Genomic DNA, 26,999 nt, shown 5'->3' with positions numbered 1-26,999 from the left:
ACAATCAACTTGAGTTCACAAGTCCTAGTCAACTCAAAGAGAGAGAATAGCTTTGGTGAAGTTCAAGCTAACCAGCAATCTTCAATCACCAATTAACAAAAGATTTTTGATAACTCAAGAGTCCTAAATAATCAATCCAAGTCAAGAGCATACAAATCTAAATTAAAATCCACCCAAGAATTTTATCAAACACTTGGAAGGCATAAAATAAGAACATAGAAAATTAACAAAGAATGTTAAATTTAAACAACCAATTGCAAGCATCAATGACTAACAATTAAAGGGAGTAACAATAAATATGGAAAACATAAATTGCATTAACAGAAATCAAATGTAGCAAGAGTTTATAAACATAAAAATGGCGAGAAAGGGAAATTAACAAAAGAAGAAGAAGAACTAAAGTGCTTAAACAAATAAAAGTAAGAGAAAACTAAATTAAAGGACAATTGAACTTGAACCTAAGGAGAAATTGAGAGAAGAAACCCTAAACCTAGAGAGAGGAGAGAGAGCCTCTCTCTCTAGAAAACTACAACTAAACCCTAAAATTGTGTGAATGAATTGTCAATGATAGATCCCCTCCAGCTTCACTCTGTAGCCTCTAATAAGTATTTTTGCGCCTGAAATTGGGTCAAAAGCAGCCTAGAAATTACCCCCAGCCTTTTCTGCAATTGCAGCGTGTGAAGCTTAGTCACGCGTACGCGCCGCTTGTCTCTTGCACCACTCACATGTACGTGTCGTCTACGTGTGCGCGTCATCCACGCGTGCGCATCGCTACCAGATTCTGAAATTCTCAATTTCTTGTGTTCCTTCCACTTTTGCATACTTCTTTTCCATCCTCTAAGCCATTCCTGCCCTATAAACCCTAAAAACACTTAACAAACATATCACGGAATCGAATGGTAAAAAGAGAGGATTAAAATTAGCAAATTTAAGGCCAAAGAAGCATGTTTTCAATCATAGCACAAAATTAGGAAGGAAAATGTAAAGTATGCGATTTATATGAATAAGTGTATGAATAATTGATGAAATCCACTCAATTCAGTATAAAATAAACCGCAAAATAGTGGTTTATCAATCTCCCACACTTAAACATTAGCATGTTGATGAGCGGATATTTTATACGCTTTTTGGGGGTAATTTCATGTGGATTTTAGTATGTTTTAATTGGTTTTTAGTAGAATATTATTGGTTTTTAGGAAAAAGTTATATTTCTGGACTTTACTATGAGTTTGTGTGTTTTTCTGTGATTTCAGGTATTTTCTGGCTGAAATTGAAGGAGCTGAGCAAAAATCTGAGTTAGGCTGAAAAAGGACTGCTGATGCTGTTGGATTCTGACTTCCCTGCACTCAAAATGGATTTTTTGGAGCTACAGGAGTCCAATTGACGCGCTCTCAACGGCGTTGGAAAGTAGACATCCAGGGCTTTCCAGCAATATATAATAATCCATACTTTGCGCGAAGATAGACAACGTAACTTGGCGTTGAATGCCAAGTACATGCTGCTGTCTGGAGTTAAACGCCAGAAACACGTCATGATCCGGAGTTGAACGCCCAAAACACGTTATAACTTGGAGTTCAACTCCAAGAAAAGCCTCAGTTCGTGGATAGCTTTAGTCTCAGCCCCAGCACACACCAAGTGGGCCCCAGAAGTGGATTTCTGCACCAATTATCTTAGTTTACTCATTTTCTGTAAACCTAGGCTACTAGTTTACTATTTAAACAACTTTTAGAGACTTATTTTGTACCTCATGACATATTTTCAGATCTGAATTACATACTTTTTGATGGCATGAGTCTCTAAACTCCATTGTTGGGGGTGAGGAGCTCTGCAGCGTCTCGATGAATTAATACAATTCCTTTATCTTCCATTCAAACACGCTTGTTCTTATCTAAGATGTTCATTCGCGCTTAATTATGGAGAAGGTGATGATCCGTGACACTCATCACCTTCCTCAATCCATGAACGTATGCCTAACAACCACCTCTGTTCTACATCAGATTGAATGAGTATCTCTTAGATTCTCCAACAGAATCTTCGTGGTATAAGCCGGATTGATGGCAGCATTCATGAGAATCCGAAAAGTCTAACCTTGTCTGTGGTATTCCAAGTAGGATCCTGGGAATCCGGAAAGTTTAACCTTGTCTGTGGTATTCCGAGTAGGATTCCGGTATTGAATGACTGTGACGAGCTTCAAACTTCTGAAGGCTGGGCGTTAGTGACAGACGCAAAAGAATCAATGGATTCTATTCCAACCTGATTGAGAACCGACAGATGATTAGCCGTGCTGTGACAGAGCATAGGAACATTTTCACTGAGAGGATGGGAAGTAGCCATTGACAACGGTGACACCCTACATAGAGCTTGCCATGGAAGGGACTTTGCGTGTGGAAAAAGATTTCAAGGAAGAGTTGAAGTTCAGAGGACAAAGCATCTCCAAAACTCCAACATATTTCTCATTACTGCACAACAAGTAACGCTTTTATTCTCTTTTATTTTTCCAATCTAATAATTCCAACTGATAATTTTAATTAATATCCTGACTAAGAATAATAAGATAAACATAGCTTGATTCAAACCAATAATCTCCGTGGGATCGACCCTTACTCACGTAAGGTATTACTTGGACGACCCAGTGCACTTGCTGGTTAGTTGTGCGGATCACAAATTCGTGCACCACATGTCCTCATGCTAATCTCAAGAGAAGCTATAATGGAGATGAAGAGGAATAGTAGAATTTATAGAATGCAACCTATCTATATGAATGCAACTAAATGCAATAATGCTTCTACTTACTTGGTTAAAAGTAAATCAAATTATCCAAAAACAAATATGAACTGGATTCCACTAATTCAAATCATAAAATGAAGTACAAATAGACTTGCAAGAAGAAAGCTCGTAAAAGCCGGGAACAAAGAATCGAGTATCGAACCCTCACCGGAAGTGTATACACTCTAATCGCTCAGGTGTTTAAGGTTTGATTCTCTCAATTCTCTACTAATCTTGCTTTCTAAGACTTGCTCTTTTTCTACCAATCAACAAAAATTTAATGCACAAATACATATATCAAGAGGTCTTTTAAGGGTTGTAATGGGGTTATGGTAAAGGTAGGGTTGTATTTGGTCAAGTGGACTAAAATTCGAATCCTTGATTAACCTAAACATTCCACCTAACCTAAGACAATCCATGTAATCAAAATACAAAACCGAACTACCCATTAACTATGTTTTCCGCATATTCATGCATTCGAAATTTGAGTACATTACACATGCATTGCTATCACCATTTACTTTGGGACATTTTGTCCCATTTTTATTTATTTGCTCTTTTTCTTTTTTTTTTCTCTTTTTTTTCTTTTTTTTCTTTTCTTTTGTTTTTCTCAATGCATATGATTAAGGTATTGAATGCAAGAATATATGCTCAACTATTTTTTTCACATTTTTACAAGAATATATAACACCTAATTCCCAAACCAAACGTTTTCAAACCCAATTTTCCAACACTTAGTTCATGAGCACTCTCACTAGTCTAAGCTAACCAAGGATTCAAATTAAGGACATTATTGTTTTCTGCTTAGAGTTAATGATATGCTAAAGTAAAGAATAAAATGGGTAAATGGTGGACGAAATTGTGATTCATACTTAAATTGTTGTTCGAAATTGATTGTCTCAAGTAATGGCCCCAAAAACTTGGTGCTCAATACCATGGTCTAAATATAATTTCACAACTTCACTCAACTAACCAGCAAGTGTACTGCGTCGTCCAAGTAATAAACCTTACGTGAGTAAGGGTCGATCCCACAGAGATTGTTGGTATGAAGCAAGCTATGGTCATCTTGTAAATCTCAGTCAGGCGGATAATAAATGGTTATGGAGTTTTCGAATAATAATAATAAATAAACTGAAAATAAAGATAGAAATACTTATGTAAATCATTGGTGAGAATTTCAGATAGGCGTATGAAGATGCTGTGCTCTTTCTGAATCTCTGCTTTCCTACTGCCTTCATCCAATCCTTCTTACTCCTTTCCATGGCAAGCTGTATGTAGGGCATTACCGTTGTTAATGGCTACATCCCATCCTCTCAGTGAAAAAGGTCCAAATGCTCTGTCACGGCACGGCTAATCATCTGTCGGTTCTCGATCATGTTGGAATAGAATCCCTTGATTCTTTTGCGTTTGTCATCACGCCCAACAATCGCGAGTTTGAAGCTCGTCACAGTCATTCAATCCTTGAATCCTACTCGGAATACCACAGATAAGATTTAGACTTTCCGGATTCTCATGAATGCCTCCATCAATCTAGCTTATACCACGAAGATTCTGGTTAAGGAATCCAAGAGATATGCACCCTGTCTAAGGTAGAACGGAAGTGGTTGTCAGTCACGCGTTCATAGGTGAGAATGATGATGAGTGTCACGGATCATCACATTCATCATGTTGAAGTGCAACGAATATCTTAGAACAGGAATAAACTAAATTGTATAGAAAATAGTAGTAATTGCATTAAAACTCGAGGTACAGCAGAGCTCCACACCCTTAATCTATGGTGTGTAGAAACTCCACCATTGAAAATACATAAGTGATGAAGGTTCAGGCATGGCCGAATGGCCAGCCACCTGGTGCACGAAATTGCAATCAAACTTTTGCAATTCCGCACAACTAACCAGCAAGTGCACTGGGTCGTCCAAGTAATACCTTACGTGAGTAAGGGTCGATCCCACGGAGATTGTCGGCTTGAAGCAAGCTATGGTTGTCTTGTAACTCTTAGTCAGGATATCAATAATTCTCAGGTTTGATTGTGAAAAGTAAAAGAACATGAAATAATTACTTGTTTGCAGTAATGGGGAACAGGTTGAGGTTTTGGAGATGCTCTATCTTCTGAATCTCTGCTTTCCTACTGTCTTCTTCTTCAAGCACGCAAGGCTCCTTCCATGGCAAGCTGTATGTAGGGTTTCACCGTTGTTAATGGCTACCTCCCATCCTCTCAGTGAAAATGTTCAATGCGCTCTGTCACAGCACGGCTATTCATCTGTCGGTTCTCAATCAGGTCAGAATAGAATCCAGTGATTCTTTTGCGTCTGTCACTAACGCCCAGCCTTCAGGAGTTTGAAGCTCGTCACAGTCATTCAATCCTTGAATCCTACTCAGAATACCACAGACAAGGTTTAGACCTTCCGGATTCTCTTGAATGCCGCCATCAATTCTAGCTTATACCACGAAGATTCTGATTAAGGAATCCAAGAGATATCTACTCAATCTAAGGTAGAACGGAGGTGGTTGTCAGGCACACGTTTATAGGTGAGAATGATGATGAGTGTCACGGATCATCACATTCATCATGTTTAGGAACAAGTGATATCTTAGAATAGAAGCAAGCATGATTGAATGAAAAACAGTAGTAATTGCATTAATCCATCAAGACACAGCAGAGCTCCTCACCCCCAACCATGGGGTTTAGAGACTCATACCATAGAAGATACAATAAGAAATGTGTATAGTGTGATGAGGTAGAGATACAATATCAAAAGGTTCTATTAATAGTGAACTAGTAACCTAGGGTATACAGAAATGAGTAAATGACGTAAAAATCCACTTCCGGGGTCCACTTGGTGTGTGCTTGGGCTGAGCATTGAAGCTTTCATGTGTAGAGACTTTTTCTGGAGTTAAACGCCAGCTTTTATGCCAGTTTGGGCGTTTAACTCCAATTTTTGTGCCAGTTTCGGCGTTAAAACGCCGGGAATTCTAAAGCTGATTTGCAACGCCGGTTTGGGCCATCAAATCTCGGGCAAAGTATAAACTATTATACATTTCTGGAAAGCCCAGGATGTCTACTTTCCAACGCAATTGAGAGCGTGCCAATTGGGCTTCTGTAGCTCTAGAAAATTCATTTCGAGTGCAGGGAGGTCAGAATCCAACAGCATCTGCAGTCCTTTTCAGCCTCTGAATCTGATTTTTGCTCAGCTCCTTCAATTTCAGCCAGAAAATACCTGAAATCACAGAAAAACACACAAACTCATAGTAAAGCCCAGAAAAGTGAATTTTAACTAAAAACTAATAAAAATGTAATAAAAACTAACTAAAATATACTAAAAACATACTAAAAAAAGTGCCAAAAAGCGTATAAATTATCCGCTCATCACAACACCAAACTTAAATTGTTGCTTGTCCCCAAGCAACTGAAAATCAAATAGGATAAAAAGAAGAGAACATATTATAGACTCCAAAATATCAATGAAACTGAGCTCCAATTAGATGAGCGGGACTAGTAGCTTTTTGCTTCTGAACAGTTTTGGCATCTCACTTTATCCTTTGAAGTTTAGAATGATTGGCCTCTATAGGAACTCAGAATTCAGATAGTGTTATTGATTCTCCTAGTTAAGTATGATGATTCTTGAACATAGCTACTTTATGAGTCTTGGCTGTGGCCTAAAGCACTCTGTCTTCCAGTATTACCACCGGATACATACATGCCACAGACACATAACTGGGTGAACCTTTTTAGATTGTGACTCAGCTTTGCTAGAGTTCCCAATTAGAGGTATCCAGGGTTCTTAAGCACACTCTTTTTGCCTTGGATCACTTTTTATTTCTACCCTTGCCTTTTGGTTTAAAGGGCTATTGGCTTTTTCTGGTTGCTTTTTCTTCTTCTTTTTTTTTTTTTGCTTTTTCTTGCTTCAAGAATCAATTTGATGAATTTTTAGATCCTCAATAACATTTCTCCTTTTCCATCATTCTTTCAAGAGCCAACAAATTTAACATTCTTTAAACAACAAATTCAAAAGACATATGCACTGTTCAAGCATTCATTCAGAAAACAAAAAGTATTGTCACCACATCAAACTAATTCAACTAGTTTCAGAGATAAATTCGAAATCCTGTACTTCTTGTTCTTTTGTAATAAAAACATTTTTCATTTAAGAAAGGTGATGGATTCATAGGACATTCATAGCTTTAAGGCATAGACACTAAGATACTAATGATTATGTAATAAGACACAAACATAGATAAACATAAGCATAAAAATTCGAAAAACAGAAAATAAAGAACAAGGAGATTAAAGAATGGGTCCACCTTAGTGATGGCGGCTTGTTCTTTCTCTTGAAGATCTTATGTAGTGATTGAGCTCCTCAATGTCTCTTCCTTGCCTTTGTTGCTCCTCTCTCATGATTCTTTGATCTTCTTTAATTTCATGGAGGAGGATGGAATGTTCTTGGTGCTCCACCCTTAGTTGTCCCATGTTGGAACTCAATTCTCCTAGAGAGGTGTTGATTTGCTCCCAATAGTTTTGTGGAGGAAAGTGCATCCCTTGAGATGAATCTCTCCATCTCCTATGGCTCGGAGGTGGAAGCTTTTGCCTTCCCTTTCCTCTTTCTAGAGGTTTCTCCGGCCTTAGGTGCCATAAATGGTTATGGAGAAATAAAAAGCAACGCTTTTACCACACCAAACTTAGAAGGTTTGCTCGTCCTCAAGCAAAAGAAGAAAGAAGAGAGAGAGTGGTGGGGGTAGGTGGGGATCCTATGGGGTCCACAGATCCTGAGGTGTCAAGGATAATTCATCCCTGCACCAAGTGGTGAGCAAAAATGCTCCTTCTACCAATCCTGGCGTTAAACGCCGGGCTGGTGCCCATTCCTGGCGTTTAACGCCAGGCTGGTGCCCCTTTCTGGCGTTAAACGCCCAGAATGGTGCCAGACTGGGCGTTAAACGCCCCATTTGCTGCCCTTACTGGCTTTTAAACGCCAGTAAGTTTTCCTCCAGGGTGTGCTATTTTTCTTTCTATTTTTCATTCTGTTTCTGCTTTTTCAATTGATTTTGTGACTTCCCATGATCATCAACCTATAGAAAACATAAAATAATAAAGGAAAATAATAGATATAACATTGGGTTGCCTCCCAACAAGCGCTTCTTTAATGTCAGTAGCTTGACAGTGGGCTCTCATGGAGCCTCACAGATGTTCAGAGCAATGTTGGAACCTCCCAACACCAACTTAGAGTTTGAATGTGGGGGTTCGACACCAAACTTAGAAGTTGGTTGTGGCCTCCCAACACCAAACTTAGAGTTTGACTGTGGGGGCTCTGTTTGACTCTGTTTTGAGAGAAGCTCTTCATGCTTCCTCTCCATGGTTACAGAAGGAGAACCTTGAGTCTTATAGTTTGCACTGTCTGCAAGCCACGGAGCTTCCTGAATAGCAAACAATTGCTCATCCGGAAAGGTTTCAGAGATCTCAGTAGGAGGGAGGGATGCTCCTGCTACTGGTTCTATCCGGGACAGGTGATCAGCTACTTGATTCTCTGTCCCTTTTCTATCTCTTATTTCTATATCAAACTCTTGCAGAAGCAACACCCATCTTATGAGCCTGGGTTTTGTATCCTGCTTTGTGAGTAGATATTTAAGAGCAGCATGGTCAGTGTACACAATCACTTTTGATCCTACTAAATAAGATCTGAACTTGTCAATGGCATAAACCACTGCAAGTAACTCCTTTTCTGTGGTTGTGTAGTTCTTTTGTGCATTATTTAGAATACGGCTGCCATAATAAATAACGTGCAGAAGCTTACCATGCCTTTGTCCCAATATTGCACCAATGGCATGGTCACTGGCATCACACATTAGTTCAAATGGTAATGTCCAGTCTGGTGCAGAGATGACTGGTGCTGTGACCAGCTTAGCTTTCAGAGTCTCAAACACCTGCAGACACTCATTATCAAAAATAAATGTAGTGTCAGCAGCTAGCAGATTACTCAGAGGTTTGGCAATTTTTGAAAAATCCCTTATAAACCTTCTGTAGAATCCTGCATGCCCCAGAAAGCTTCTGATTGCCTTAACATTTGTAGGTGGTGGTAATTTTTCAATTACTTCAACTTTAGCTTGATCCACCTCTATTCCCTTGTTTGAAATTTTATGCCCAAGGACAATCCCTTCAGTCACCATAAAGTGACACTTTTCCCAGTTTAAAACTAGGTTGGTCTCTTGGCATCTTTTCAGAACAAGTGCTAGATGGTTAAGGCAGGAGTTGAATGAGTCTCCAAATACTGAAAAGTCATCCATGAAGACTTCCAAAAATTTCTCTACCATATCTGAGAAGATAGAGAGCATGCACCTCTGAAAGGTTGCAGGTGCATTGCACAGACCAAAAGGCATCCTTCTGTAGGCAAATACTCCAGAAGGACATGTAAACACTGTTTTCTCTTGGTCTTGAGGATCTACTGCAATTTGGTTGTAACCTGAGTAGCCGTCCAAAAAGCAGTAGTATTCATGACCTGCTAGTCTCTCTAGCATCTGGTCTATGAATGGTAAAGGAAAATGATCCTTTCTGGTGACTGTATTGAGCCTTCTGTAGTCAATACACATGCGCCACCCTGTAACTGTTCTTATAGGAACTAGTTCATTCTTTTCATTATGAACCACTGTCAAGCCTCCCTTCTTGGGGACAACGTGGATAGGGCTCACCCAGGGGCTATCTGAAGTAGGATAAATAATCCCAGCCTCTAGTAACTTAGTGACCTCTTTCTGCACCACCTCCTTCATGGCTGGATTTAGCCGCCTTTGTGGTTGAACCACTGGCTTAGTGGTGGACGAAATTGTGATCACCAAAAAGTTGGTCTCTTTGTACTTGTATGAAATTTAAATATTGGCTCTATTGGAATTTATGATCACAACTCCATTCAACTAACCAGCAAGTGCACTGGGTCGTCCAAGTAATACCTTACGTGAGTAAGGGTCGATCCCACGGAGATTGTTGGTATGAAGCAAGCTATGGTCACCTTGTAAATCTCAGTTAGGCGGATTAAATTGGTTTATGATAAGTTTGAAAATTAATAATAAATAATAAAAAGAAAATAAAATAGGATAGAAATACTTATGTAAATCAATAGTGGAAATTTCAGATAGGCGTATGGAGATGCTGTGCTCCTCTTGTATTTCTACTTTCTTATTACATTCATCCAATTCTTCTTACTCCTTTCTATGGCAAGCTGTATGTAAGGCATCACCGTTGTCAATGGCTACATCCCATCCTCTCAGTGAAAATGTTCCTATGCTCTGTCACAGCACGGCTAATCATCTGTCGGTTATCAATCAGGTTGGAATAGAATCCCTTAATTCTTTTGTGTTTGTCATCACGCCCAGCCTTTAGGAGTTTGAAGCTCGTCACAGTCATTCAATCCCAGAATCCTACTCGGAATACCATAGACAAGGTTTAGACTTTCCGGATCCTCATGAATGCCGCCATCTATCTAGCTTATACCACGAAGATTCTGTTGGGGAATCTAAGAGATATGCGCCCGGCCTAGAGTAGAACGAAAGTGGTTGTCAGTCACGCGTGTTCATAGGTGAGAATGATGATGAGTGTCACGGATCATCACATTCATCAAAGTTAAGTGTAACATATATCTTGGAATAAGAATAAAAGAGAATTGAATAGAAAGTAATAGTAATTGTATTGAAACTTGAGGTACAGCAGAGCTCCACACCCTTAATCTATGGTGTGCAGAAACTCCACCGTTGAAAATACATAAGTGAAAGGTTCAGGCATGGTCGAATGGCCAGCCCCCATGGTCTAAGGACTAGGCATCCAGAGATATCTAATACACTAGTAAAAAGTCCTATTTATAATAAACTAGCTACTAGGGTTTACAGGAGTAAGTAATTGATGCATAAATCCACTTCTAGGGCCCACTTGGTGTATGTTTGGGCTGAGCTTGATCTATCCACGAGCTGAGACTTTTATTGGAGTTGAACGCCGAGTTATAGCGTGTTTCTGGCGTTCAACTCCGGGTCGTGACGTGTTTCTGGCGTTTGACTCCAGACAGCAGCATGTACTTGGCGTTGAGCGCCACTTTACGTTGTCAATTACCGAATAAAGTATGGACTATTATATATTGCTGGAAAGCTCTGGATGTCTGCTTTCCAACGCCGTTAAGAGAGCGCCATTTGGAGTTCTGTAGCTCCAGAAAATCCATTTTGAGTGCAGGGAGGTCAGAATCCAATAGCATCAGCAGTCCTTTTGTCAGCCTTTTTTAGAGTTTTGCTCAAGTCCCTCAATTTCAGCCAAAAAATACCTGAAATTACAGAAAAACACACAAATTCATAGTAAAGTCCAAAAATGTGAATTTAGCATAAAAACTAATGAAAACATCCCTAAAAGTAGCTTGAACTTACTAAAAACTACCTAAAAACAATGCCAAAAAGCGTATAAATTATCCGCTCATCACTTAGCATCATCCTCCAATAGGATCTTGTGCATGCATCTTGCTGGGCTAATGCCCTTAAGATCACTTATGGACCACCCAAGAGTTGTCTTGTGTGTCCTTAGCACTTGAATTAGTACTTCCTCTTCCTGTGGATTTAAAGCAAAGCTTATGATCACTGGAAAAGTGACACCTTCTCCTAAAAATGCATATTTCAGGGATGGTGGTAGTGGCTTGAGCTCGGGTTTAGGAGGCTTATCTTCTTCTTGAGGAATTTTCAGAATTTCTTTTATTTCCTTTAGTTCCTCCAGATCAGGCTGAACATCTTTAAAGATGTCCTCTAGCTCTGATTCGAGACTTTCAGTCATATTGACCTCCTCCACCAAAGAGTCAATACTATCAGCGCTCATGCAGTCATTTGATGTGTCTGGATGCTGCATAGCTTTGACAACATTCAACTTGAACTCATCCTCATTGACTCTCAGGGTTAATTCCCCTTTTTGGACGTCAATGAGGGTTCGTCCAGTTGCTAGGAAAGGTCTTCCTAGAATGAAAGTTGCACTCTTGTGCTCCTCTATTTCCAACACTACAAAGTCAGTGGGAAAGGCAAATGGTCCAACCTTGACAATCATGTCCTCAATTATGCCTGATGGATATTTAATGGAGCCATCAGTAAGTTGGAGGCACATTAGGGTTGGTTTGACTTCTTCAATCAAGCCAAGCTTTCTGATAGTGGATGCAGGTATTAGGTTGATACTTGCCCCAAGATCACATAGAGCTTTCTTGGTACAAGTACCCTCTAATGTGCATGGTATCATAAAGCTTCCAGGATCATTAAGCTTCTCTGGTAAGCTCTTTAAAATGACTGCACTGCATTCTTCAGTGAGAAAAACTTTTTCAGTTTCTCTCAAATCCTTCTTATGACTTAAGATCTCTTTCATGAACTTAGCATAAGAAGGTATTTGCTCAAGTGCCTCTGCAAACGGAATCTTTATTTCAAGAGTCCTTAGATAGTCTGCAAAGCGGGCAAATTGCTTATCCTGTTCCGCTTGGCGAAGTTTCTGAGGATAAGGCATCTTGATTTTATATTCTTCAACCTTAGTTGCTGCAGGTTTATTTCCTACAGAAGTGGTTGGAGAAGCCTGCTTAAGGGGGTTGTTATCAGCACTTGCAAGTGTCTGACCCCTTTGTGGCGTTTGAACGCCAGGATTGGGTGCTTTTTGGGCGTTTAATGCCAGATTGCAACCCTTTTCTGGCGTTTGAATGCCAGAAGTGGCTACCCATTGGGCGTTTAACGCCACTTTCTTACCCTTTTCTGGCGTTTGAACGCCAGAATCATTCCTCTCTGGGCTCTTCCTGTCCTCGGAGGGATTTTGGGTAGTTAGTTGGTCATCCTCTGTCAGTTGTTCCTTTCTTAGCTTTCTGCTGCTTTGAGTTGATACATTCAATGTCTTCCCACTCCTTAATTTAACAGCTTGGCATTCTTCTGTTATCTGTTTAGATAGTTACTGTCTTGTCTGATTCAATTCTGCTTCCATATTCTTGTTAGCATTTTTAGTGTCTTGGACCATCTCTTTAAATTCTGCTAATTGTCTTGTCATAAGGAGTAATTGTTGATTAAGCTCAATAATCTGTTCTTGAGGATTAGGATCAGCAGTTACTGCCGTAGCTTCTTCTTTTGTAGAGGGCTCACTGCTTGAGTATAGATATTGATTTCTAGCAACCGTATCTATGAGCTCTTGAGCCTCTTCAATCGTTTTCCTCATGTGTATAGATCCACCAGCTGAGTGGTCTAAAGACATCTGAGCTTTTTCTGTAAGCCCATAGTAGAAGATGTCTAACTGTACCCACTCTGAAAACATTTCAGAGGGGCATTTCCTTAGCATACCTCTATACCTCTCCCAGGCATTATAAAGGGATTCATTATCCTCTTGTTTAAAGCCTTGGATGTCCAGTCTTAGCTGTGTCATCCTTCTTGGAGGGTAAAATTGATTCAGGAATTTGTCTGATAACTGTCTCCATGTTTTTATGCTTGCTATGGGTTGGTTATTAAACCACTTCTTAGCTTGATCTTTTACAGCAAATGGAAACAGTAATAATCTGTAGACATCCTGATCCACCTCTTTATCACGTACTGTGTCAGCAATTTGTAAGAACTGTGCCAGAAACTCAGTAGGTTCTTCCTGTGGAAGACCGGAATACTGGCAATTTTGTTGCACCATGATAATGAGTTGAGGATTTAGCTCAAAGCTGCTTGCTTTAATGGGAGGTATACAGATGCTACTCCCATATGCAGCTGTAATGGGGTTAGCATATGACCCCAGAGTCCTTCTGGACTGCTCAATTCCACTTATGTCCATGATGGAGAAAGGGAATATGATATGGATTCACAAGTAAAGTAAAATTGTTTTTTTTAATAACCGAAAATAATGAAATAAAATAAATGGAAAATAAAATAAGAATTCGAAAACCAAAAGAGAATAAAATCAAAGCAAATAGAAAACTAAATTAAGTAATCAATTAAAAAGATATGATTGAAAATTATTTTGAAAAAGATTTGATTTTCTTGAAAAAGATTTGAAAAGATCAATCTTTTTTTGAAATTAGAATTTTGACTTGACTAAAAAAAAGATATGATTTTGAAAATTATGAGTAAAATAAGGAAAGGATATTTTTTTGATTTTTTAAAATTTAATGAGGGAAGAAAAACAACAACAAATCGACACTAAACTTAGAAATTTTAGATCAAAACAAAGAGAACAAACAAGAAAACTTTGAATATCAAGATGAACACCAAGAACACTTTAAAGATCAAGATGAACACCAAGAACAAACTTTTGAAAAATTTTTAAGTGAATAAAAGCACAAAAGACACCAAACTTAAAATTTTTAGAAAATCAAACACAAATTTTCGAAAACTGAAAGGAAAATACAAGGAAGACACCAAACTTAAAATATGAAACTAAAATCAAATAAATGACTCTAAACCAACAAAAATAAAACAGTCCTAATCTAAGCAACAAGATAAACCGTCAGTTGTCCAAACTCGAACAATCCCCGACAACGGCGCCAAAAACTTGATGCACGAAATTGCAATCACACTTTTGCAATTCCGCACAACTAACCAGCAAGTGCACTGAGTCGTCCAAGTAATACCTTACGTGAGTAAGGGTCGATCCCACGGAGATTGTCGGCTTGAAACAAGCTATGGTTGTCTTGTAACTCTTAGTCAGGATATCAATAATTCTCAGGTTTGATTGTGAAAAGTAAAAGAACATGAAATAATTACTTGTTTGCAGTAATGGGGAACAGGTTGAGGTTTTGGAGATGCTCTATCTTTTGAATCTCTGCTTTCCTACTGTCTTCTTCTTCAAGCACGCAAGGCTCCTTCCATGGCAAGCTGTATGTAGGGTTTCACCGTTGTCAATGGCTACCTCCCATCCTCTCAGTGAAAATGTTCAACGCGCTCTGTCACAGCACGGCTATTCATCTGTCGGTTCTCAATCAGGTCAGAATAGAATCCAGTGATTCTTTTGCGTTTGTCACTAACGCCCAGCCTTCAGGAGTTTGAAGCTCGTCACAGTCATTCAATCCTTGAATCCTACTTAGAATACCACAGACAAGGTTTAGACCTTCCGGATTCTCTTGAATGCTGCCATCAATTCTAGCTTATACCACGAAGATTCTGATTAAGGAATCCAAGAGATATCTACTCAATCTAAGGTAGAACGGAGGTGGTTGTCAGGCACACGTTCATAGGTGAGAATGATGATGAGTGTCACAGATCATCACATTCATCAGGTTTAGGAACAAGTGATATCTTAGAATAGAAGCAAGCATGATTGAATGAAAAACAGTAGTAATTGCATTAATCCATCAAGACACAGCAGAGCTCCTCATCCCCAACCATGGGGTTTAGAGACTCATACCGTAGAAGATACAATAAGAAACGTGTAAAGTGTCATGAGGTAGAGATACAATATCAAAAGGTCCTATTAATAGTGAACTAGTAACCTAGGGTATACAGAAATGAGTAAATGACGTAAAAATCCACTTCCGGGGTCCACTTGGTGTGTGCTTGGGCTGAGCATTGAAGCTTTCATGTGTAGAGACTTTTTCTGGAGTTAAACGCCAGCTTTTATGCCAGTTTGGGCGTTTAACTCCAATTTTTGTGCCAGTTCCGGCGTTAAACGCCGGGAATTCTAAAGCTGATTTGCAACGCCGGTTTGGGCCATCAAATCTCGGGCAAAGTATGGACTATTATACATTGCTGGAAAGCCCAGGATGTCTACTTTCCAACGTAATTGAGAACGTGCCAATTGGGCTTCTTTAGCTCCAGAAAATCCATTTCGAGTGTAGGGAGGTCAGAATCCAACAGCATCTGCAGTCCTTTTCAGCCTCTAAATCAGATTTTTGCTCAGGTCCCTCAATTTCAGCCAGAAAATACCTGAAATCACAGAAAAACACACAAACTCATAGTAAAGCCCAGAAAAGTGAATTTTAACTAAAAACTAATAAAAATGTAATAAAAACTAACTAAAATATACTAAAAACATACTAAAAACAGTGCCAAAAAGCGTATAAATTATCCGCTCATCACCCCCGAAACGTGATCAATAGTCTCCTAAGATGAATAATAAAATAAAACTGAGACCAAAGATGTAACGTGGTCAAAAGACGTCTAATACAATAGTAAAATGTCCTATTTATACTAGACTAGATACTAGGGTTTACAGAAGTAAGTAATTGATGCAGAAATCCACTTCCGGGGCCCACTTGGTGTGTGTTTGGGCTGAGCTTGAACTTTACACGTGCAGAGACTTCTCTTGGAGTTGAACGCCAAGTTGTAACGTGTTTTTGGCGTTCAACTCTGGTTCGTGACGTGTTTCTGGCATTTGACTCCAGAATGCAACATGGAACTGGCGTTGAGCGCCAGTTTACGTCGTCTAATCTCGAATAAAGTATGGACTATTATATATTTCTCTAGATGTATACTTTCCAACACCGTTGAGAGCGCGCAATTTGGAGTTTTGTAGCTCCAGAAAATCCATTTCGAGTGCAGGGAGGTCAGAATCCAACAGCATCAGCAGTCCTTTGTCAGCCTTTTATCAGAGTTTTGCTCAGGTCCTTCAATTTCAGCCAGAAATTACTTGAAATCCCAGAAAAACATACAAACTCATAGTAAAGTCCAGAAATGTTAATTTAGCATAAAAACTAATGAAAACATCCCTAAAAATAGCTAGATTATACTAAAAACTATCTAAAAACAATGCCAAAAAGCGTATAAATTATCCGCTCATCACAACACCAAACTTAAATTGTTGCTTGTCCCCAAGCAACTGAAAATCAATTAAGATAAAAAGAAGATAATATACTATAAATTCCAAAATATCAATGAATATTAATTCTAATTAGATGAGCGGGACTTGTAGCTTTTTGCTTCTGAACAGTTTTGGCATCTCACTTTCTCCTTTGAAGTTTAGAATGATTGGCATCTCTAGGAACTTTGAATTCCAGATAGTGTTGTTGATTCTCCTAGTTAAGTTTGTTGATTCTTGAACACAGCTACTTTTATGAGTCTTGGCCGTGGCCCTAAGCACTTTGTTTTCTAGTATTACCACCAGATACATAAATGCCACAGACACATAGCTGGGTGAACCTTTTCAGATTGTGACTCAGCTTTGCTAGAGTCCCCAGTTAGAGGTGTCCATAGTTCTTAAGCACACTCTTTTTGCTTTGGATTACAACTTTAACCACTTAGTCTCAAGCTTTTCACTTAGACCTGCATGCCACAAGCACATGGTTAGCGACAGCTTGATTTAGCCGCTTAGGCCTGGATTTTATTTCCTTGGGCCCTCCTATCCATTGATGCTCAAAGCCTTGGATCCTTTTTACCCTTGCCTTTTGGTTTTAAGAGCTATTGGCTTTTTCTGCTTGCTTTTTTCTTTTTCTTTCTAATTTTTTTTCGCCATTTTTTTTCGCAAGCTTTTGCTTTTTCACTGCTTTTTCTTGCTTCAAGAATCAATTTTCATGATTTTTCAGTTTGTCAATAACATTCTCTTTGTTCATCATTCTTTCAAGAGCCAACAATTTTAACATTCATAAACAACAAGATCAAAATTATGCACTGTTCAAGCATTCATTTAGAAAACAAAAAGTATTGTCACCACATCAATATAATTAAACTAAATTCAAGGATAATTTCGAAATTCATGTACTTCTTGTTCTTTTGAATTAGAAACATTTTTCATTTAAGAGAGGTGAAGGATTTATAGAATTATTCATAGCCTTAAGACATAGTTACTACATACTAATGATCATGAAGTAGAGACACAAAACATAAACAAACATAAAGCATAAAAAACCGAAAAACAGAAAAAAAATAAGAACAAGGAATGAGTCTACCTTAGTGATGGTGGCGCTTTCTTCTTGAAGAACCAATGATGTCCTTGAGTTCTTCTATGTCTCTTCCTTGCCTTTGTTGCTCCTCCCTCATTACTCTTTGATCTTCTCTAATTTCATGGAGAATGGTGGAGTGTTCTTGATGTTTCACCCTTAATTGATCCATATTGTAACTCAAGTCTTCTAGAGAAGTGTTGAGTTATTTCCAATAGTTGTTGGGAGGAAAGTGCATCCCTTGAGGCATCTCCGGGATTTCTTGGTGATGAGCTTCCTCATGCATCTCTTGGGTTCCATGAGTGAGCTCTCTTGTTTGCTCCATCCTTTTTCTTAGTGATGGGCTTATCCTCCTCAATGGGGATGTCTCCTTCGATGATGACTCCAGCTGAGTAACATAGATGGCAAATAAGATGAGGAAAAGCTAGCCTTGCCAAGGTAGAGGGCTTTTCGGCTATTTTGTAGAATTCAAGGGAGATGACTTCATGAACTTCTACTTTCTCTCCATTCATGATGCTATGAATCATGATGGCCCGATCCACAGTAACTTCAGATCGGTTGCTAGTGGGGATGATGGAGCGTTGGATGAACTCCAACCATCCTCTAGCCACAGGCTTGAGGTCCAGTCTTCTTAATTGAACTGGCTTGCCTTTGGAGTCTCTTTTCCATTGAGCTCTTTCAACACATATGTCCATAAGGACTTGGTCCAACCTTTGATCAAATTTGACCCTTCTTGTGTAGGGGTGTGCATCTCCTTGCATTATGGACAAGTTGAATGCCAACCTCACATTTTCCGGACTAAAATCTAAGTATTTCCCCCGAACCATTGTAAGATGGTTCTTTGGATTCGGGTTCATACTTTGATCATGGTTCTTAGTCATCCATGCATTGGCATAGAACTCTTGAACCATCAAGATTTTGACTTGTTGAATGGGGTTGGTCAGAACTTCCCAACTTCTTCTTTGGATCTCATTTCGGATCTCCAGAAACTCATTTTTCTTGAACTTGAAAGGGACCTCAGGGATCACCTTCTTCTTAGCCACAACATTATAGAAGTGGTCTTGATGGGCTTTGGAGATGAATCTCTCCATCTCCCATGACTCGGAGGTGGAAGCTTTTTGTCTTCCCTTTCCTTTTTCTAAAGGTTTCTCTGGCCTTAGGTGCCATTAATGGTTATGGAAAAACAAAAAGCTATGCTTTTACCACACCAAACTTAAAATATTGCTCGCCCTCGAGCAAGAGAAGAAAGAATAGATGAAGAAGAGGAAGATATGGAGGAGAGGGAGAGAAGATTGTGTTTTGGCCAAGGTGAAGAAGAGAGGGTTGTGTTGTGTGAAAATGAAGAAGAATGGAGGGGTATTTATAGTGGAGGGAGAGGGGTTAAGGTTCGGCCATATTGGATGGGTTTGGTGGGAAAGTGATTTTGAATTTTGAAGGTAGGTAAGGTTTATGGGGAAGGGTGGATGGATGTGAGTGGTGAAGGTGGGTAATTGGGAAGAGAGATTGAGGTGATTGGTGAAGGGTTTTTAGGGAAGAGTGTTTATGGGGAAGAGAGGATGAATGTGAAGAAGAGGAGAGAGGATGAGTTGAGGTAGGTGGGGATCCTGTGGGGTCCACAGATCTTGAGGTGTCAAGGATTTATATCCCTGCACCAATTAGGCATGTAAAACACCTTTGCATACAATTTTGGCGTTTAAACACCGAAGTGATGCTTATGTTGGGCGTTCAACGCCCAACTGCAGCATGTTTCTGGCGTTGAACGCCAGTTCCATGCTTGTTTCTGGCGTTCAGCACCAGCTTTCCTCAGGGTATATTCCTGGCATTCAAACGCCAGGATGCTGCTTGTTTCTGGCGTTCAACGCCAGATCCATGCTCTGTTCTGGCGTTGAACGCCAGCCAGATGCTCCTTACTGGCGTTTAAACGCTAGTAAGTCTTTCCTCCAGGGTGTGATTTTTCTTCAGCTATTTTTGATTCTGTTTTTAATTTTAATATTTTTTTTCGTGACTCCACATGATCATGAACCTAATAAAACATAAAAGAACAATAAAAATAAAAATAAAATTAGATAAATAAAAATTGGGTTGCCTCCCAATAAGCGCTTCTTTAATGTCAATAGCTTGACAGTGGGCTCTCATGGAGCCTCACAGGTGATCAGGTCAATGTTGTAGACTCCCAACACCAAACTTAGAGTTAAGATGTGGGGATTCAACACCAAACTTAGAGTTTGGCTGTGGCCTCTCAACACCAAACTTAGAGTTTGATTGTGGAGGCTTTGTTTGACTATGTACTGAGAGAAGCTTTTCATGCTTTCTCTCCATTGTTAAAGAAGAAGATCCTTGAGTCTTAAACACAAGGTAGTCCCCATTCAATTGAAGGACTAATTCTCTTCTGTTAACATCTATCACAGCTCCTGCTGTGGCTAGGAAAGGTCTTCCAAGGATGATGCATTCATCCTCCTCCTTCCTAGTGTCTAAGATCATGAAATCAGCAGGGATGTAAAGGCCTTTAACCTTCACTAATACATCCTCCACTAATCCATAAGCCTGACTTGCTAACTTGTCTGCCATTTGTAATGAGAACATGGCAGGTTGTACCTCAATGATCCCCAGCTTCTCCATTACAGAGAGTGGCATAAGATTTATACCTGACCCCAGGTCACACAAAGCTTTTTCAAAGATCATGGTGCCTATGGTGCAGGGTATTACGAATTTTCCAGGATCTTGTCTCTTTTGAGGTAAAGTTTGCTGAACCCATGTATCTAGTTCACTAATGAGCAAGGGAGGTTCACCTTCACAAGTCTCATTACCAAATAACTTGGCATTCAGCTTCATGATAGCTCCTAAATATTGAGCAACTTGCTCTCTAGTTACATCTTCATCCTCTTCAAAGGAAGAATAGTCTTCAGAGCTCACGAATGGCAGAAGGAGGTTTAATGGGATCTCTATGGTCTCTATATGAGACGCAGATTCCCTTGGGTCCTCAATAGGAAACTCCTTCTTGCTTGAGAGACGTCCCATGAGGTCTTCCTCATTGGGATTCACGTCCTCTCCTTCCTCTCTAGGTTTGGCCATATTGATTATATCAATGGCCTTGCACTCTCTTTTTTGATTCTCTTCAGTATTGCTTGGGAGAGTACTAAGAGGAGTTTCAGTGATTTTCTTACTCAGCTGGCCCACTTGTGCCTCCAGATTTCTAATGGAAGACCTTGTTTCACTCATGAAACTTAAAGTGGCTTTAGACAGATCAAAGACTAAGTTTGCTAAGTTAGAGGTGCTCTGTTCAAAATTCTCTGTCTGTTGCTGAGAAGATGATGGATAAGGCTTGATATTGCTGAGCTTATTTCTTCCACCATTATTAAAGCCTTGTTGAGGCTTTTGTTGATCCTTCCATGAGAAATTTGGATGATTTCTCCATGATGAATTATAGATGTTTCCATAAGGTTCACCCATATAATTTACCTCTGCTATTGCAGGGTTCTCAAGATCATAAGCTTCTTCTTCAGAAGATGCCTCTTTAGTACTGTTGTATGCATTTTGCCATCCATTCAGACTTTGAGAAATCATGTTGACTTGCTGAGTCAATATTTTGTTCTGAGCCAAAATGGTATTCAGAGCATCAATTTCAAGAACTCCCTTCCTTTGAGGCGTCCCATTATTCACGGAATTCCTCTCAGAAGTGTACATGAACTGGTTATTTGCAACCATGTCAATAAGTTCTTGAGTTTCTGCAGGCGTTTTCTTTAGGTGAATGGATCCACCTGCAGAATGGTTCAATGACATCTTAGAGAACTCAGATAGACCATAATAGAATATATCTATCATGGTCCATTCTGAAAACATGTCAGAATGACATCTTTTGGTCATCTGTTTGTATCTTTCCCAAGCTTCATAGAGGGATTCACCATCTTTTTGTTTGAAGGTCTGAACATCCATTCTAAGCTTGCTCAGCTTTTGAGGAGGAAAGAACTTAGCCAAGAAAGTCGTGACCAGCTTATCCCAGGAGTACAGGCTATCTTTAGGTTGAGAGTCCAACCATGTTCTAGCTCTGTCTCTTACAGCAAAAGGGAAAAGCATGAGCCTGTAGACTTCAGAATCCACTCCATTAGTCTTAACAGTCTCACAGATCTGCAAAAATTTAGTTAAGAACTGGTAGGGATCTTCTGATGGAAGTCCATGAAACTTGTAGTTCTATTGCATTAGAGCAACTAATTAAGGTTTCAGCTCAAAATTGTTTGCTCCAATGGCAGGAATTGAGATGCTTCTTCCATCAAACTTGGAAGTAGGTGCAGTATAATCATCAAGCATCCTTCTTGCATTATTGTTGTTGGGTTCGGCTGCCATCTCCTTTTCTTGTTTGAAAATTTCAGCAAGATTGTCTCTGGATTGTTGTAATTTAGCTTCTCTTAGTTTCCTCTTCAGAGTCCTTTCAGGTTCTGGATCAGCTTCAACAAGAATGCCTTTTTCCTTGTTCCTGCTCATATGAAAGAGAAGAGAACAGAAAAAGAAGAGGAATCCTCTATGTCACAGTAAAGAGGTTCCTTATTGTTAGTAGAAGAAGAAAGGGAATAAAGAAAGGAGAATCCAAACACAAATGTGAGGATAGGGGCAGAGATTTGAGATGAAGAGAAGTGTTAGTAAATGAATAAATAAATAGAATAAGATGAGAGACAGAAGTTTTCGAAAATAATTTTGAAAAGGAGTTAATGATTTTCGAAAATTAAGATAAGAAATAAAAAGTGAAATTAAAATTTAAAATAATTAATTAATTAAAAAGAATTTTTGAAAAAGAGGGAAGTATTTTCGAAAATTAGAGAGGGAAGAGTAGTTAGGTGGTTTTGAAAAAGATAAGAGACAAACAAAAAGTCAAATAGTTAGTTGAAAAAGATTTGAAAAGATAAGAAGATAAGAAGTTAGAAAAGATATTTCAAAATCAAATTTTTGAAAAAGATAAAATTTTGAAAAAAGATATGATATAAAAGATAAGATAAAAAAAAGATATGATTAAAAAGATATGGTTAGAAAAGATTTAATTTTTAAAATTAAAATTAATTACTTAACTAACAAGAAACTAAAAGATAAGATTCTAGAATTTAAAGATTGAACCTTTCTTAATAAGAAAGTAACAAACTTCAAACTTTTGAACCAATCACATTACTTGTTAGTTAAGTTTCGAAAATTTTGAAATAAAATTAAGAAAAGATTTTGAAAATAATTTTTGAAAATTATGAAAGAAAAATGAAAAAGATTTGAATTTTGAAAAAGTTTTTAAAAAGATATTTTTAAAATTTGAAAATTTGTCTTGACTTATAAGAACTAACTAATTTTAAAATTTTTTTGATTAAGTCAACCCAAATTTTCGAAATTTTGAGAGAAAAACACAAATATGACCCAAAACATGAAAATTTTGGATCAAAACCAATGATGCATGCAAGAACACTATGAATGTCAAGATGAACACCAAGAACACTTTGAAGATCATGATGAACATCAAGAACATATTTTTGAAAAAATTTTGATGCAAAGAAAACATGCAAGACACCAAACTTAGAAATCTTTAATGCTTAGACAATATGAATGCAAAGATGCACATGAAAAACAATAAAAGACACAAAACAAGAAAACATCAAGATCAAACAAGAAGACTTACCAAGAATAACTTGAAGATCATGAAGAATACTATGAATGCATGAATTTTCGAAAATTGCAAGAACAAAATGAATATGTAATTGACACCAAACTTAAAATATGACACAAGATTCAAACAAGAAACACAAAAATATTTTTGATTTTTATAATTTTATTATTTTTTTGTATTTTATTTTATATTTTTCGAAAAACATATAGGAAAAAGAAAGTAATGATCCAAAGTCCTCAATCAAAATCCTATGAATTAGACATGGCTTAATAGCCAGCCAAGCTAAAACATGTTATGTGAAACTCTAGAATTCATTCTTGAAAACTCTGAAAATTTTCAAAAATAGGTGATAAATTTTTGAAAGATTTTTTAAAAATTTTTTTTTCGAAAATAAAACAAAAAGAAAATTACCTAAGCTGAGCAACAAGATGAACCGTCAGTTGTCCAAACTCAAACAATCCCCGACAACGGCGCCAAAAACTTGGTGGACGAAATTGTGATTCATACTTAAATTGTTGTTCGAAATTGATTGTCCCAGGTAATGGCCCCAAAAACTTGGTGTTCAATACCATGGTCTAAACATAATTTCACAACTTCACTCAACTAACCAGCAAGTGTACTGGGTCGTCCAAGTAATAAACCTTACGTGAGTAAGGGTCGATCCCACAGAGATTGTTGGTATGAAGCAAGCTATGGTCATCTTGTAAATCTCAGTCAAACAGATAATAAATGGTTATGGAGTTTTCGAATAATAATAATAAATAAACTGAAAATAAAGATAGAAATACTTACGTAAATCATTGGTGGGAATTTCAGATAGGCGTATGAAGATGCTATGCTCCTTCTGAATCTCTGCTTTCCTACTGCCTTCATCCAATCCTTCTTACTCCTTTCCATGGCAAGCTGTATGTAGGGCATCACCGTTGTTAATGGCTACATCCCATCCTCTCAGTGAAAAAGGTCCAAATGCTCTGTCACGGCACGGCTAATCATCTGTCGGTTCTCGATCATGTTGGAATAGAATCCCTTGATTCTTTTGCGTTTGTTATCACGCCCAACAATCGCGAGTTTGAAGCTCGTCACAGTCATTCAATCCCTGAATCCTACTCTGAATACCACAGACAAGGTTTAGAATTTTTGGATTCTCATGAATGCCACCATCAATCTAGCTTATACCACGAAGATTCTGGTCAAGGAATCCAAGAGATATGCGCCCTGTCTAAGGTAGAACAGAAGTGGTTGTCAGTCACGCGTTCATAGGTGAGAATGATGATGAGTGTCACAGATCATCACATTCATCATGTTGAAGTACAACGAATATCTTAGAACAGGAATAAACTGAATTGTATAGAAAATAGTGGTAATTGCATTAAAACTCGAGGTACAGCAGAGCTCCACACCCTTAATCTATGGTGTATAGAAACTCCACCATTAAAAATACATAAGTGATGAAGGTTCAGGCATGGCCGAATGGCCAGTCCTCAAAATGTGATCAATAGTCCCCTTTAAGATGAATAATAAAATAAAACTGAGACCAAAGATGTAACGTGGTCAAAAGACGTCTAATACAATAGTAAAATGTCCTATTTATACTAGACTAGCTACTAGGGTTTACAGAAGTAAGTAATTGATGCAGAAATCCACTTCCGGGGCCCACTTGGTGTGTGCTTGGGCTGAGCTTGAACTTTACACGTGCAGAGGCTTCTCTTGGAGTTGAATGCCAAGTTGTAACGTATTTTTGGCATTCAACTCTGGTTCGTGACGTGTTTCTGGCGTTTGACTCCAGAATGCAACATGGAACTGGCGTTGAGCGCCAGTTTACATCATCTAATATCAAATAAAATATAGACTATTATATATTGCTGGAAAGCTCTGGATGTCTACTTTCCAGCTCCGTTAAGAGTGCGCCATTTGGAGTTTTGTAGCTCTAGAAAATCTATTTCGAGTGCAAGGAGGTCAGAATACAACAGCATCAGTAGTCCTTTGTCAGCCTTTTATCAGAGTTTTGCTTAGGTCCCTCAATTTCAGCCAGAAATTACATGAAATCACAGAAAAACACACAAACTCATAGTAAAGTCCAGAAATGTGAATTTAGCATAAAAACTAATGAAAACATCCCTAAAAATAGCTAAGATTATACTAAAAACTATTTAAAAACAATGCCAAAAAGCGTATAAATTATCCGCTCATCAGTAAAATAGGCTCAACATTGGTTTACAAAGGATAATAAAAGGGTAAGGCCTTATGGGTATGTGAGCTATAGTGAAACAAAGGCCTCAATCACATAAGTGCATGCATACATCAAACAATGGAAATATAGAATCAACAAGACAAAGATCACAATTTTAGAGAGAACAACACATACCAAAATAAAACATTGATTGATATGATGCAACCAATCAAATAGGCTCAAAAAGCTCACTGATTTTGTGTGTTCGAGCTCTAAACCATGTTCCAAAATAAATTTCTTCAAGCAAGTTTAACAACAAAATTTTAATTCAAATTAGTGAAATGCTATAAAATAGTTTCTTGGAAAGGAATTTATCACTTCAACCAAGTAGTAGTAAAATATGTACAAAATCTAACAAACATAAAATCAGTCATGCAAATGCAACAACTAACTAACAAAGAAAACTAAACATTGGTGTTCGAAAAGGAAGTAGTTACCCACGAAAGTCGATTTCGACCTCCCCACACTTAAAGATTGCACCGTTCTTAGTGCATGCATAGATGAGCAAGGTGGATTAGGGTGGCTACCACTGATACACTTTCTCCAAAGATCGTGTGGCAGGACTTGTTTGTCACCCCATTTAGAAGTTTTCCACTTCCCTTCTTGATGGCCATCTTGAAAGAAGAGAAAAAAGAAGAAGAATAACCCGCAAACAAGGATATATAAACAAATAAAATATGGATGGGCTAATGCTAAATATTAATAAAGTTCTCAACTACATGGTAGCTACAACATGTCAGTGAAAAAATAAGATAACTAAATGACGTATCAATAGTGCAAGAATTACAACAATGAGGGAGAGAGTGTGGGTTATGAAAGACAATATAAGTACATATAATGCACAAGGAATACAAGTGTCATAAAAGATTAGCATTGACATCTAAATGATATCACCCAACAATATAAAAGAAGTCACAAAGTACCAAAGTAATGCAAGAAATATTCAATAGTTGAGTAAGTAAATGCAAGACCAATGGAAAAATAGTAAACTTAGAAGAGAAAATAAAAACATGCACAAAGTTAAAAGGCAATGAATGAGAGTATGCAAATGCAATAAGTAAAAGAGAATGAAAGAGAATAAGGATGAGAAGGGAGGAGAAATGAAGAAGAAGAAAGGAAGAAAGGAAGAAGAAAGAATAAGAACGGAGAGAAGAAAGAAGAAGAATGGAAAACAGGAGGCGACGCCTACGCGTACACGTGGGTTGCAGAATAAGAAAGTGACGCGTACGCATCAGTCACACATACGCGTGAATGTGAATTGTGCTCCTCGCACAATACTCACAAAGTGGCAGCGCAACTCTCTGTTCGCTGTACCAGAGATGGCATGAAGAAACGATGCATACGCATCGCTCACGCCCACGCCCACGCGTGGAAAGCCAGAAACGCAAGTGACGCGTACGCATCAGCGACGCGCACACGTGGGTTGGGTTGTGTGCCTAGCACCCCACCCGCATGGTTCGAGCGCAATTCTCTGTTCATTATACCAGAGATTGCAGCGTCGCATGTGATGCGTGCTCGTCGGTCACGCGCATGCGGGTGACACTTTTTTTAATTA

At 38.5% G+C, this 26,999-nt stretch overlaps 1 non-coding gene across 1 annotated transcript; it reads left to right on the top strand.

Moving 5' to 3' along the window:
* The first annotated feature begins 21,417 nt into the window (after positions 1-21,417).
* LOC130952557 (small nucleolar RNA R71) lies at positions 21,418-21,521 on the top strand. The gene has a single exon (XR_009074736.1). It is a non-coding gene; the product is annotated as a small nucleolar RNA R71 (small nucleolar RNA).
* The last annotated feature ends 5,478 nt before the right edge of the window (positions 21,522-26,999 follow it).

The sequence above is a fragment of the Arachis stenosperma genome, chromosome 9 (genome assembly GCF_014773155.1).
Source record: "Arachis stenosperma cultivar V10309 chromosome 9, arast.V10309.gnm1.PFL2, whole genome shotgun sequence".
Classification (NCBI taxonomy): domain Eukaryota; kingdom Viridiplantae; phylum Streptophyta; class Magnoliopsida; order Fabales; family Fabaceae; genus Arachis; species Arachis stenosperma.
Note: the sequence above shows the minus strand (reverse complement) of the source record. Positions and strands in the feature narration are given on the sequence as shown.